General features: G+C 45.5%; 1 protein-coding gene across 10 annotated transcripts in view; it reads left to right on the forward strand.

Moving 5' to 3' along the window:
* Positions 1 to 241: 241 nt before the first annotated feature.
* The window catches only part of PASD1 (PAS domain containing repressor 1), a 98,744-nt gene continuing 84,089 nt past the window's right edge, over positions 242 to 14,896 (forward strand). For 8 of the 10 annotated variants that reach the window (XM_082207226.1, XM_082207227.1, XM_082207228.1 and 5 more), the window contains exon 1: positions 5,376 to 5,837. The gene's annotated coding sequence lies outside the window, so the exon portion shown is untranslated. Of the gene's footprint in view, positions 263 to 5,375; positions 5,838 to 6,016; positions 6,188 to 14,896 lie in introns of those variants that run through there. The other 2 variants (XM_082207224.1, XM_082207225.1) reach the window with 2 other exon arrangements.

Below are 14,896 nucleotides of genomic sequence, written 5' to 3' on the forward strand. Positions count from 1 at the left end.
GCACCCCCGGGTTCTGGGAGTTCAGGGCTTCCAGCAGCGCAGCTTATGGGGAGAGGAACTTCTTCTCAGCCAAGCACCGCACATGTTTTTACTTCTGTTCAGGTGCAGCCGGTTCATTCGAGGGAGGTGCTCAGCATCCACTCTTCTGAGGAGGATCTTCCAGTGCCCAGGGTCCCTTCATCCAGTGGCAAGCGGCGGAAGAGACGTCACTCCAAGCGCAGGGCCAAGAGGTGCAAAGATGCTGTTACCTCCTCTTCTACAGGTACGTCTTCTGAGACATCTGACGATGAGTCAGATGTGTTCCTTGATCTTTATTGGGGCCACAGCGAAGGGGCTTCGGGCCTTCCCAGGTGGGCGTGGCAGCATAGAGCCAATTCCCACAGGGCTAGGTACAGCCTTCCCCTCGAATGTTTAGATGGCCAACCACTCAAGGATGTTAAAGTCTCAACCAAAGCAGTCAGGGATATTATTCCTGGTGTGCACTTGCCATCTAGGATCCGGAAAAGGATTCTCAATGGCCAGTATGTTGACATTTTCAAACTCCTTCCCCCTGAGGAATGTCCGGATAAGGATGAGCAGGTGGTAGGGAAAGGTAAGGCCGGCTTCCTTAAGGCTGAGATGTCTTTTGAGGAATGGCTTGATGCTGGAGTTATTTCTGCAGCGTATCCCAAAAAAAGTTTGCACCTGTGGATTTACCAGTCGTTGGAGAGTAAGGATTTTGCATTGGCTGGTCAGGCGGCAGCCATAAGAAGAGTTTTAGATGTCGTGCCACCAGGATCCCTTCTGCTCGATGGGATCAAAAAGATCTCGATGTGTGGACTACTTATGTCTCTCCGAATTTTGAGAGCAAGTCCACTGAGCAATCAAAATCCAAGCAAGAGGTTAAGGAGCCAGAAAGTTGCCTTATTTGTATTTTTCTCTCCATAGGACGCACTTTTTCCCCTCCAAAAATGAAGGGGAAATGTGTGCGTCCTATGGGGCGAATGCAGGCTTTCGCTGAAGACTGGAGAGCGAGAGGGGTCGGTGCACACCGACCCCTCTCGCTCTCCAGGCTTCGCGCAGATCTCCGCAAGCCATGGGAGCCCGGCATCGGGCTCCCACGGCTTGCAGAGAGTTGCCTGTTCTGGGGGCTGGGGTCAGGAGAAGCTTGGGCTTCCCCCGCCCCAGCCCCACGCTTGGGGAAAAAAAATAATTCCCCCCCTTTATTTCCCCCCCAAAAAACTAGGTGCGTCTTATGGGACGGTGCGTCCTATAGGGCGAAAAATACGGTAGTAAAGGATCCTGCTAGCGTCAAGGTTGCAGGTTTTCCCACATTTGTGATAAATGTTTTGGGAGCCATTCTGCCGCTTCCTGTGGAGTCAAGCAGCCCTTTCGTGGGGCAAGTAGAGGTTCTCAGTGGGATCAGAAAGGATCCTCTTCTCCAGCAGTCCACGATGTTAAGTGAGGTCTTATTGACCCTAGCTCATACTCCCATTAAGTTGCCCGCCTTATGGGGGCAGGTAACCTGATACAGCTGCTGCTTCCTATATGTGGCTTGGATTTTCTCAAGGCTTTCATATCCCAGTGGTGTTCCCGCCTAGGGCTACCAAAGTTGAAAATCAAAAATCTGTTGTCTCTAGGAGAAATATCAGGAAATATCAGGAAAGAACTGGCTTTGGGTAGGATGGCTGGCCCATTTGCGTGCCCTCCCTACCCAGATTTGCATCTTTCTCCTTTGGGTGTAGTACCTCAAAAGGCCCCAGGTGATTTTCGCTTAATTCCCAACTTATCTTACCCACAGGGTTCATCAGTAAATGATGCTATCCCTCCTGAGTTGTGTTCTGTTAAGTCTGCCGTCTTTGACCAAGTGGTCAAGTTGATCAGGAGTTTCGGGAAGGGTGCAGTTCTGGCAAAGTGCGACGTAGAAGCTGCCTTCCGCTTACTTCCTGTTCATCCACGATTTTAAGTTGCTGGGGTTCCAATTGGATGGAGCTTATTATGTGGATAAGGCTATGCCTATGGGCTGCTCTATATCCTGTGCAGCTTTTGAGGCCTTCAGTACATTTTTGGGACTGGGCTTTGTGTACCAAAACAGGTTTTAGGGGCGTGACCCATTACCTCGATAATTTTTTATTAAATTCTGCAGCCAATTCGGAGGAATGCTTGCTTCTTTTGCATTCTTCTGTTTCCGGCTTTCCTCTTATCCAGGTGTTCACCCTTGGCTGACCTATGCTAGAACCCTGGGTCAGCGCTACCTGCATGGCATGGCAGGGAACTAGTCGAACCAGAGCCTATGCAACCAGTTGCTTTCTGTAATCAATAAAGTTGTGGCCTAAATTCTGCCAAAAACCAAACCAAAAATTTGAGCCATGTGTGAATTTATTTAGGGGGGAGGTTTCTGGGTCTGAACACGCAAAACACTGATCTTAGAGCATAGATGACAGACATAAAATGCTGTTTCTTGGGTGACTTCCTCCACATTCAGTAAGAACACACCTCTTTCTGTCTTGGTTCAAACTCTGAAATACCAGTTCTGCTAGTTTTCAGAGTGGCTCAGTTTGAATCTGAGGGAAAGCACCTATTGGCCTGCACCTGTGGCATCCCAATACACCTCCCTCTCCCTCCTCAAAGTTTTGGTGAAAAATAAAGTTATTATATAGCCTTGGCAGAATACTGAATGATGCCTCAGTTTCAGAGGGAAACCACTTTAAATATTTTTTTATGACCTCCCTACGGAAGCCTACCTGGTTCCACCTTCCCTCGCTTTTCTGCTAATTGCTAAAGCATAGCTATTTCAAGCTCTCTCTTTTTTCTCAAGGCTTCATTCTAATCCTTTTTGAAGTTATGCGCTGATGTATCTTCTTAATTACTGCATTCTTTGGTTGCATTGTTTAATGTGTTGTTGTATTATTAATAATGCAAATCAAACGGGGTGTTAGCTGCCTTGTATACTAATATTTTAATTTTCCTTGTATACTAGAAACATTTTAAATAAATAAATAAATAACTTACTGACCTTCAGGGTTTGTTGTACAGTATAGATTATAATGGAGTGTATTTGAAATGGTTTGAACACCTTGAATGAGTTAATTACGATTATTTACCATGCCTACACGCAGAGCAATACCTCACTGGTCAAATTTCTTTCTGTTGGGAGTTTTAAAGCCAGTGTTAGAAAGAAAAATAAATTAAGGTGGCATCCCTAGCAATGAAGGAAAGGGGAAATTGCTGTCTCTGAATGTTCACAAAAATAGATGGGGCTTAACTCAGTCTTTCCCTGCTCTGGAATCTTTTCTTCCTGTGAAAGAGGGACTGTTTGTTAAAGAGAAATGGCACTTTCCATCCACTGCAGGGCATTCCCCCCCCCCCCCCCCAGTTCTTGTATCGTGTTCCAGGTTTGAGAAGTGGCATTAACAACTTATCCTAATATTTACCTTTTAACAATATTTAATTTCAAAAAGATTTCATGTGATTGTGTCTGCTAGGCTAATATATGCAAAGTACTGGAAATGAGCAAACAACTTCAAAGAAAAAGTAATCCAGCATTAAAGGAGTGGGTCACAAAACTGGAACATGTCTGAATGAAACTGAAAATGATTTACATCTTACTGGAATGTCAAGGCGAAAAAATACTGTTGTTCTTCCCCCCCCCTTGCTTAGAATGGGAGTGTTAAACCACTCCCTCAATAAAATGGTGTGTGCCTCTGCTTAAGTTATTTGCTTATTTTTGTGATATTATTCTCCTATTTTGTTATTTTGCTAATTCGCCCATTTCAGTGCTTTAATGTTTGCAAGCTGCTTTTAAACAGAAAAGATGCAAACTATATATATTACGTATATATAATTGTACTGCATATATACAAGTGAAGCCTGGACACACTTTGTACATGCTTGGAGGAACTGTTAGCCCAGCAAGGTTGTGGAGCTGTGCAGTTTGAAGGGAAGGCTTCGTAGCTCAGTGGCGAAGCACCCGTTTGGCATGCAGAAGGCCTCAGGTTCAATCCTTGGCACCTGCTTAGTTGGGGCTCAGTATATTAAGCTGAATAAAATCAGTTTTCCCTCCTCCTGGGTGTGCCAAAAAGCAAGAGAATGAGAAACAAATTCTGTGTGGGTTCTAATGAAGCCATCACAAATACACACACACACACACACACACACACACACACACAGAGAGAGAGAGAGAGAGAGAGAGAGATTCAAAACGGCGGGAAAGGAGCAGCCCGTTTGTTCGCCTCGTTCGCGCGCGCGCTCCCTTCCCGAGCGGCCCTGGAGCGCTTGGTCTCTCTCTTCCTCTCTGCCCATGTAGCTGTTGCCACCGACGCTCAGCTCTCGGGCTGACCTACTTTCCACGCCAGATTCCCAGCGTGCCAACCTGGGGAGCGCGCAGCACAGGAGCGCGCAGGAGCGCGACAGAGAGAGCACTGGGAGCCCTTGCTTGTCAACTCTCCGTGGCGGCAGCTCATCCTCGGATGGGACGCCTCGCTACGCTGCGCTGCCTGCTTGATGCTGCCGCCACCGCCGCTCCTCGGTCCTTTGGAGTTTGGCTGCCATCACCACTTCAGGAGGGATGTTCCTGAAATGTCTTCTCCCTCCTCCTTGGCTGTGCCAAGCGAGACAGATAAATAAATAAATAAATAAATAAATAGCGCGCGTGCACCCACACTTATACCAAGGCTCTCTTTCAGCGTGGGTGGCACTCTCTAGCAGTGGCGTAGCGTGGGGGGTGCAGGGGGGGGCCCCGGCCGCAACATCTGGGGGTTAGGGTTAGGGGGCGCAAATTACTTGCCTTGCCCCGGGTGCTGACAACCCACGCTACGCCACTGCTCTCTAGCCACCTCCGCCTGGCTGGGCATGATTGGGATGGCTTCAGTTGAACCCTTCCCCTCTTCTACCCCCCCCCACACATAGCAACCCAGCTTCCATTACTATCCAGTATCTGGACGGGGTGGTGGGGTGGTTGTCCGGCTCTCTTCTGTCAGAGATTCCCATCAAGGCGCGCTCCGTGGGAACATTTCCCCCTCATGCCCAGCGAGTTCCTTTTGCCGGTGCCTGAGGATGCGCTCCTCCTCTCCTTCACGTGCCCGAGTTGGTCTCTCAGCCTATCTACCTAAATCTCCCCTCCTCTAAACTAAAGGAGCTCTTCGTTATGCGCGTCCCACAGCACACACAGCAGAGGTTCGCTTCCCCGAAGCGCGCCGCCGCCGCCGCCCTACTCAGCGCTTCTAGCTTTTGACACAGCTCTTGGCAAAGCGCGCTCTCTCTGCCTCTTCCTTCCTTTCCTCCAGTCCCGTCCTCCGCCTCGGCCCTCCCTTCAAAAGATGTGGCTGGCTGACTAAACTGACTGGACTTCTCCGCGAGCTAGAGGCGCGCGCACGCGCTCCCGGGTCCTACTGACCCAGGAGGAGCGGCGGGAGCGCGCCCGCAGCCCGGGCGATGATGCCAAGGGAGGACGGGCTAACCCCAGCAAGCCGTGCATGTATGTGTGTGTGTGAGTGTGTTGGGGAGTTACACAACCAGTCAGGGCAGATTGCGTGCTGCAAATGTGAGTTTTCCCCAAGTAAGCCAAAGCTCCCGTCTATCTTTCTACACCTCTTACTTGGACCAACCCCGTCTTCTTGTTTTTATTTTTAATTTTTGGGGGGCGCCACTTCAAGTGCCCTCACTGTTACCACTTTCTGGAGACGTTTCCCTCCGCCCTCCCTTAAACAGTTTTCGTTTTTATTGCGACTGTTGTTGTTATTCTGCTTGGGAAGGCGAGAATCGAAAAGATGATATGTGGTTCCTTTTCCTGGAGGCTGGCACCAGAACCGAGGACCCTCGCTGCTGTTGGTCGGGCATCTTCTTAGAAGAGAAGCTGGGTAAGTTCTTGCACTGGTGGCAGTTCGACTTTCTTTCAAACCGGGGTTCTCCCCCAACCCCCCCCCCCACCACCACAGCGCGGTATGTTTGTTTTGCATATTTGCCTGGCATGTGCAGGCAGTCTAGGTACCCGATGTGGGTGGCAACTTACTCTGTGCGGCATAAAAGTTTTGGGTTCTGGGGGTTGTCGGGGTTTATTTGCTCCCCTTGGTTGCAAGGCAATTGCTTTGTTTTGCAACTGCCTTTCCCTTTAATGAAGATGCCTGCAAGGTGAAGGAAATGGATGTGTTGGAAGATTCCCGGTCCGTCCTCGTTTCCTGATCTCCCAAATCGCGCTAAAGTCCTGTTGGTAGGACCTTTTTAAAACTCGCAGCAATGTGTTTCAGCCTGAAAAGTAATTTTCCTTCCTTCCTTCCTTCCTTCCTTCCTTCCTTCCTTCCTTCCTTCCTTCTTTCTTTCATAAACCAGTGGAATGTGATAGGTTTTGACATCCAGGGAATCTTTAGCTAGACCAGGGCAGATTGAAATGGTCTTGCTAGGTGTGTATTATAACTTTGAATCAAATCAGAACCATGGAAACAAATGGAGAAGCATCTTTAATTTAAAGTCATCAAGGCTTACCTGTGTCTGAGTAGATTTTGGTGAACAAATAGCATAATGAATTAAAAATTCTATGCATAGTTTGAGTTACAAAGGTATCATATAAGGTATCATATAAGGAAGAAGGCTGTTCCATAGTGTGCCCAGTTTGCTGTAAAAGAGAGTGATTTATCCTAGGTACAGATGAATGTGTTTGTGATGGATGTTGCCAGCTTTCTCAGTCTTTCATTGCAGAAGTCTATTAGAATGGTCCAACAGCAAAGGGGGAAAGCTAAGTCATATTATGGTATATAGATGTTTGATGCTAGGTCAAAAAGTTACTCCCTGTCTGACTTTGCAGACTGCTTATAAACAGGGAATTGTAGAAAACTGCTTATCAGCCGACAAAAACTGTAAATTGATTGCTCTTGTGAGTGGTTTGTATTAGAAATGTATGGCTAAGCCGTGCCCAGGTGACTCAGGCAGTGTCATAACCATCTTACAGAATGCCTGGCCTTTGTAAAATTACACAATCCCAAATGTCAGATGTGAGCCACCAGATATCCCGTTTTACCAGTCTACCTTAGATCCACGGTAAGTAGATTTAGAGAGGCAGCCCTGCAATGAATTGGAGAAGGAGGAGGAGGAGGAGGAGGAGGAGGAGGAGAGGGGCAGTTGAGATGACATGATAATTAGTTGGGCTGTGATCTTCAAAACATACTTGGGAATAGTGCCATGAGTTTAGTGGGAATAGTCAAGAACAAGTGGACTGAAAACTACAACTTTAAACAATTGAACAAACATCCTCCTGTTTCAGGAGAGATTTTAGGGGGATGGGGTTGGTATTAGCAAACCTTTTTAGCAAGGTGCACTTTAAAACAGACATCATTATCCTCAGACATCCTTAAAAAGGGTGCAGTAGGAATATGCTAAGAGGGAAGAGATTTATTACAGGGAGATTATTTTACCTTGCCCAGTAAAAGCAGTGTTGATCTAATTAGTGAGACAAAATGTTCCATTTGTTCAGACTCTGAAATGTCAGGAGTCATTCTGTTTCTTAAAAACAACAACCAAAACCCATACTGCTAATTCACCTGTAGTTGCCTACCCTAATTTATGGGATCCTTTTCTGCTAATACCTGGGGCTTTGGATAGGTCCATCACCTGATGAAATATATCTTAGCTGATTGGTTGTATGAAGTTTAATTGATTCACCAATTAATTAAAGGCAGACGAATCTGCAAAAATGCACATGCAAGGAAATCAATACCGCTGCAAAGAAAGTAAGTAAAATGATTTACTTAAAAAGAGGGATTAGCTCCTGTATGAAGCAGAATAATGTGGTATCTAATAGCAGATTTTTTAAAAAATAGATATTTTAATACAAAAACTGTGCATAGAGTGTTTTGCAATACATAGTTTTTTGTAAGCCCTTGTAACACTTTTTTCTCAAAAAAGTCTGCTGTTAATCAGCGTTAACATATTTTTAGTAAATCAAGTGGGTTTTTTTAAGGAAAAAAAAAACACTGATTAATGTTAAACCATTTAATGGCCTAATAGTGCACATCTATACTCAAAGTAAAGGCATGCTGAGTTTCTCAAAAGTAAAGTCCATTGAACTCAGTGTAATTTACTTACAAATGTTACAGTTCTAGTTTTGGACTACTAAGCAGCTTTTAAGATCCAATATCAAAATTGGTATGGACAAGTTTGATGCAAACAGTGTACCATCTTATGGGGGGGGGGAGGAAAAGCACTTGTACAGTATAATAGGTGTGGGGAAATCTGAGGCGCCAAATTCAGCCCCCCAAAGTCACTCTATTTGGCCCTTGAGATTTGCTCCAGGCCACCCCGTTTTACAAGGTCATGCCCTTGTCATGTCAGGCCACATCCATCTCTCAACTAGCCCCGCCCTGCACTCTCAAGTCATTTTGACTGACTGGAGCAGGCTTCCTCAACCTCGGCCCTCCAGATGTTTTGAGACTACAATTCCCATCACCCCTGACCACTGGTCCTGCTAGCTAGGGATCATGGGAGTTGTAGGCCAAAAGCATCTGGAGGGCTGAGGTTGAGGAAGCCTGGTCTGGAGTGTATCAGTGAAATGTAATAATGCCTCTTGCTTGCCTAGATAGAAAAACAGTGTGACTCTAAGGGAGACTATGAAAAGATGTGTGTGGTGTAAAAAAAAAACCAACCCCTCTGACTATACAGCCCATGAGCTATGAACATCCTTGTTTCCTTAGATTCTCAACCTGTGCACAGCGGCGGAGGAACCCGCTTGGGGGAGCCATCCATAGGGGCAGGGCGAGTTGCCCATAGGGGTGGGGTAAGGGTGGGGTGAGCCACCCATAGGGGCAGGGCAAACCACGGGGCCTCTGGAGTCTGCCTGCCTCCTCCCACTCAGCCGCCCTACCACTGGGAGGGCGGCAGCAAGTGGACCGTTTGGGCAGGAGAGACGCGTGGCTCGGGCACGCTGTAGGCCCTGCAAGTGCCACCCGGCATTTTGTCACCCCACCTGGGGTGACCCGCACCCACCACCCACCCCTTCCTCCACCCCTTCCTGTGCATTTCAAAGGCTCATAAGTGATTTATAGATAGAAAATGAAGGTGTTGGCATGTTCAGATGCTTGGACACTGGTGCAGTATGGTCCCAGAGACCAACAGCCATAAGGATTTGAGCTATTATGTTCATCAGAGGCTGTGGCCTTTGTGGGGTAGTGGTTAGAGTGTTGGATTAGTGCTTCAAGTTCAGAAGGGGGCTTTGGGCTAGTCAATACCTCCCAGCTTAACTTACCTCCCAGGGTTGTTGTGGGAATCAAATGAGTAGGTGAATCATGTGCACCACATTGGGCTCATTGGAGAGAAAAAAGTGGGATACAGTGGTACCTCGGGTTACATATGCTTCAGGTTACATACGCTTCAGGTTACAGACTCCGCTAACCCAGAAATAGTACCTCGGGTGAAGAAGTTCAGGATGGGAACAGAAATCGTGCTCTGGTGGCATGGCAGCAGCAGGAGGCCCCATTAGCTAAAGTGGTGCTTCAGGTTAAGAACAGTTTCAGGTTAAGAACGGACCTCCAGAATGAATTAAGTACTTAACCCGAGGTACCGGTGTATAAAAAATAAATATAAAAAAGCACAGGTGGGCAACTTTGTCACCCAAAGGCTGCATGCATCCCTGATGTCATTTTATGTGGTCTTCTTAGGATCATAGAAGGCTTGTCATATACCAAGTTAGAACATTCGTCCACAGATGGTATTTAAGACCCGCCAGATTGGCGAAAATGTCTTTAAAAAGTAAAAAGAGGTATTATGTTGGAAGTGCAAAGAAAATGAAGGATCCCTTTGCCACATTTGGTGGTCCTGTAAAGTAATTAAAGAATATTGGAAAACTATATATAATGAATTTAAAAATGTATTTTTTTAAAAAACTTTCCCCAAAGACACCTGAGATATTCCTCTTGGGAGTGGTAACAACGGATGTCTCCCCCCCAAAAAAAATAAACACGAAAGAGTTTATTACTATACGCCATTGCCACAGCTAGAACCTTATTGGCACAAAGGTGGAGAACAACTCTAGTACCCACTAAGGAAGAATGGCAGTGTAAAATGCTCGAGTATGCTGAATGGTCTGGTCTGATGAACAGGATAAGAGAAAATGAAGATAACGAATACAAGGAGGAATAGATAATGTTTATTGACTATTTCAAGCACCAGTATAGACAAATACACAGCTTAGCAGGTCTCGAGTAAATCCAGCAGAGTTGAAATATATATTTTTAACAGATAACAAATTGGATGATTAAAAAGGTGTGGATTACACGGAGTAGCAGAAAAGCAAAGGAACCAGGAAAAGTGTGGAAGGGAAGTCATACGGTATATGTATACATACTGTATTTGGTACGAAGATGTAAGTGGGACAGGGGGAAGGGAGAGGGCAAAAAAATCTTATTTCTGTTTTGGAAAATGCAAATAAAAAAATGGAAAAAAGAACATTCGTCTTTGTGCACTGTACACTGTGTTTTAGGCAGGAGGCATTCCCAGCTATACCTGAAGATGCCAGGGACTGAACTTTGTACCTTTTGCAGGAATAGTAGATGTTCTGATCTTTTCCTATTCCTACCATTCCATCAGGGCAGCTTCCTTCCCGTTTGCCTCCTTATTTTCCTGGACTTTTAAAAGCTTTCCCTCACTCTTTCTGTGCAGTTTTAGATCAGTTGGAAGGGGCAGTTTTTCGCATAATGAAAATAGACGGTTGTTGATTAAATTATTGCTTGTGTGGCTTGTATATGTTTTATTCACCAGCTGTCTGAGGAAAAAAAGTACATAGGCTTCTACCATACATGTGTGAGATACTACTTTCACTTGAAAAGCAGTATACATATTTGAGAGTAACTGCTTCAACCCCAGTGGGGCTTACCTCTGAGTAGAACTACGTAGGATTGAGATTCTCAGTTAGTCATAGAGAAAACTAAAGCAGGGTTGCTTCTCGCTCCATCCATCATTAGCTCTGTCTCTGCCCACTATGGGGTGGGTTCCTAGAGGAATGAATGAATGAATGAATGAATGAATGAATAATTAAAATAAAGTAAATAAATGTTACCCTTCCTGATCCAGACCACTCCATTTAAAGTACATTACGGCAGTTTGGGGAGCAATCCTAACCATATGTACTCAGATGTGAAACCTATTGAATTCAATGGGTCTTACTCCCAGATAAGTGGGACTAAGATTGCAGCCATTTTTATTTTTATTTTGGTGAAGACAGCTTGAATCAGAAAGTCTTTTGGGTGGTGTTGGAGGCAGGGATGTCAACATAAATAAAATACAGGAGGGGGGCAGGTAAGCCCCACCCCACATAATTGATCACAAGATGTGGCATTCACACCATTTGAATAGCCATGCCTATCGACTTTGGGGTTTTCTTTTGGGGAGTGGGTTAGGATGAAAGGACCTCAGCCTCTAGGAGTTGTCATAGCAAGTAGGCCTGATGACCACTGCGGTGTCTTTTATATTCTTTATTTATATTCTTTATTAAAAATAAAAAAGAATCATAAGACGAAAGAAGAAGAAAAGGGGGAAAGAAAACTTATAAACTTACAAGATTGTTATTATACTCATCCTAAACCTGGAATAGGGGACGCGGGTGGCACTGTGGGTTAAACCACAGAGCCTAGGACTTGCCGATCAGAAGGTCGGCGGTTCGAATCCCCGTGATGGGGTGAGCTCCCGTTGCTCGGTCCCTGCTCCTGCCAACCTAGCAGTTCGAAAGCACATCAAAGTGCAAGTAGATAAATAGGTACCGCTCCGGCGGGAAGGTAAACAGCATTTCTGTGCGCTGCTCTGGTTCGCCAGAAGCGGCTTAGTCATGCTGGCCACAAGACCCAGAAGCTGTACGCCGGCTCCCTCGGCCAATAAAGTGAGATGAGCGCCGCAGCCCCAGAGTCAGTTACAACCGGACCTAATGGTCAGGGGTCCCTTTACCTTTACCTTTTAAACCTGGAATATTGTACCACTAGGAGATTGCAGTGGTATGCAACACTATTTTAGCTTTCTCCCTAACTAGCCAGTTTTCTGCCTTGGAGGACTTTTCCATCCTTCCATGTGGGAGCATTTGGGCATCTTGGTTCTAGTTGCAGTCGGAAGTTGCACAGTGATTTTTTCCCTTCTTCTACTGTGTAGTAATAACAATATATGGTTTTCAGTGGTAGCTTTCTACTTTAAGCCCCCCCCCTTTTTTCACCTGACAAGTGCCGGCAAATATTGAAGTGTTATTGAACCAAAAATCTTCTCCCCATATGCATTGCTCTTAATTTACTGCCATTTGTATGTATTTATGGTGGTGTAAACACCAGCAGGATCTGCCCCAATGGATTTCAGCTTGCCAGTAACATCCAGGCTTGTACCATCGATGTTGGAGAAGACTCACCATTCCGTATCACAGCTGTACTGCCAGCCTCTGAGACAGAAGCATGCTGTTACAAGTATTGCTCTTTGCAAAAGCACTTTAAGGAGGAAATGAAAGTTCACTGAATATAACAAAGTTTTCTTGTTTACTTCAGTGACTAATAATGTCCTGAACCGTATCCTAAACCCATCAGCTCTCTTACAACTGTTGATATGTTCAGGATGCTGTTAGGGACATGGAACTAAAGAACATTTACCTCTGTTCTATTGCTATAGCTGTGTTTCCTCCCGTTTTTTACACTCAGTGGGTTGTAGTCTAGTCAGAGTAAAACCCACTGAAACTAATGAACATAATTTACATGGACATATCAGTTTCAAGGGGTCTACTCTAATTTAGTTAAGCACAACCCCAAATCTAATGCCAAATGAATTCTGATCATGTTTAAGTAAGCGTCTGCAGCCAAGATTACAATCTGAATCACTGGAACTTACTTCTTCTTAGATGTGCAAAATTTTGTACTTTTAAGAACATGGAGAGTGACCTTTTATCTGATCAGACTGTGTCTGCTCTGCTGGGTTTCAGAAAGAGATCCTCCCCATCATGTGCTAACCCAGTGGATGCCTTGAATGATGGTCAGGGGTGCCGCAGGCAACACTGGCCTCTGTCCCTCTTTCCTCCCTTCTCTCCCTCCTCTGATGCCCTCTTGTGTCTCTGCCTCAGTTGTTTGTTGCAGCATCCCTCGCTACAAGTGAATGGTGCCTCTGGGGCTGACCAGGGGGTGCTTCCCAAGCCCCTGTGGGGAAGTGAGGAGACACCTCTCTTTGGGGCTGGGCTGGGGCCAGCTTAGAGACTAGGGGCGGCAGCAGCGACTGCCCAGAGGACTCCCAAGGAGAGGGGAGAGGAGAGAAGGCTGAAGGAACACTCCACATGGGAGGGTGCTCAAAATGGGGTAAGGGGTTACCAGCTCTGCAGGCAAGGGGTGACTTAGCTGGGCTCCTGAAGTTGGTCAAGGGAGCCGTGGACTCAAAAAGGTTGACAATCTCTGAGATTCCTGGGGTTAAATATAGAACTTTCTGCATGCAAGCGAACCTTTTCATACCACTGATCTATTACTCTGTCTTATTGGTTGGCTGCCCCCCTGCTCACCACCACCTTTGCCTCATTTCCAGTTCCGTATGGGACTGGACTTGGATTCAAGTGGCTCTACTATTCTTTTTTAATTTAGTGCTGTGGCCAATCATTGTGTGTGCATGTGTATATATATGCATGTGTGTCTTAAGGATCTGAATAGTAAGGCTATTGTACACATTAAAATGCAGTGGGGTTGTTTCCTCCCACTGTGTTTCAAGACACATTTTTATGTTTTTGCACACACCGGGGGGGGGGGGTAGGGAAGTCTTCAACAGGCGCACATTACTTCTTTGGTTTCCCCATGCTTGCAGCCCTCCTGAACTCCTTTTCATAGAAGCTGCTATCTACACACCTCAGCCTAACCACAGCTTACATTTTTGAATCAGATGGAAGCTGGTTTGAGGGAAAGCATAGCAAACAAGAGTGTTTCTCAAGAAACTGCATATGGATTGTAGCTAACATCATGCGTACTCGAAGACACCAGCAGTAGCAGCACACTGGAGCCAAAGTTAATGATAATGTGTACACAGCCTATATCCTTGTCAATGTGTATACATAAATTACTAATAATGAAAATCTACAGCCCCCTTTTCTTATTTGCATGCCCACATGTGTCATTATAGCATATCAGTGGCCTGGAACCAACTCTGTTCTGGTTTAGATAAGCTTCATTGCTTTCATTTGCTGAAGAAGAAGAAGGCTTATTCACCGTAAGCGATCACTTGAGTGCTCATTCATTCATTTCACGTATTTCTATCCATCCTATCAGTTTTAAGATGTTCAAGTTACCTTCCAACATTAAAACCACACATAGATTGCAATTAAAAACACAGGAAAGAATGTTGTGAAAATACAGTCCATAAAATAGCATTGGCGGTAATAAAAATGCAGAAATCACCGTTCATTAAAGGCAAATGAAATTGTTTTGCATTGGTGTCTAAAACCCAAAGGATCTGGAGCCAGGCATGCATATCCTGGAAGCCAGTTCTGTAGACTGCGTGGGAGTAAATAAAAAAATGTAATTTGCAGTTGCCACCCCAGTTTTTGTAGTCCCATCAGACTCCCCCCCCCCCATTCCCTTAAAGCAAATTCCATCTTCAAGAGAGGGGTTTCTACAGGACCTCAGCCATAAATCATCACACACATACCCAGCTGATGCAATTTCTTCTTTTTTGTTTTAAAGAAAACCCTGCATGTTAGACTCATTTAATGGCTGGTTCTTCCTGCCCTCTGCAACTCGTGTGCAGTTTGCCCAGAGATGGCTCTCGTCCACTTATTTCTGATCATGAACCAGCTGCACAGACTTGTTATTTCCATTTGCATAAGGGAGGTGTTTAATACACCCCCTCCATCGCAGTCCACCATGTACCGATGCATCTTCTGACCCCCATAACAAGGCTGTAAATATTTGCAGAAAGTAAAGGTGGGGGTGCATGTTAA

This window comes from Podarcis vaucheri, assembly GCF_965113315.1.
Source record: "Podarcis vaucheri genome assembly, chromosome: Z".
NCBI lineage: Eukaryota > Metazoa > Chordata > Lepidosauria > Squamata > Lacertidae > Podarcis > Podarcis vaucheri.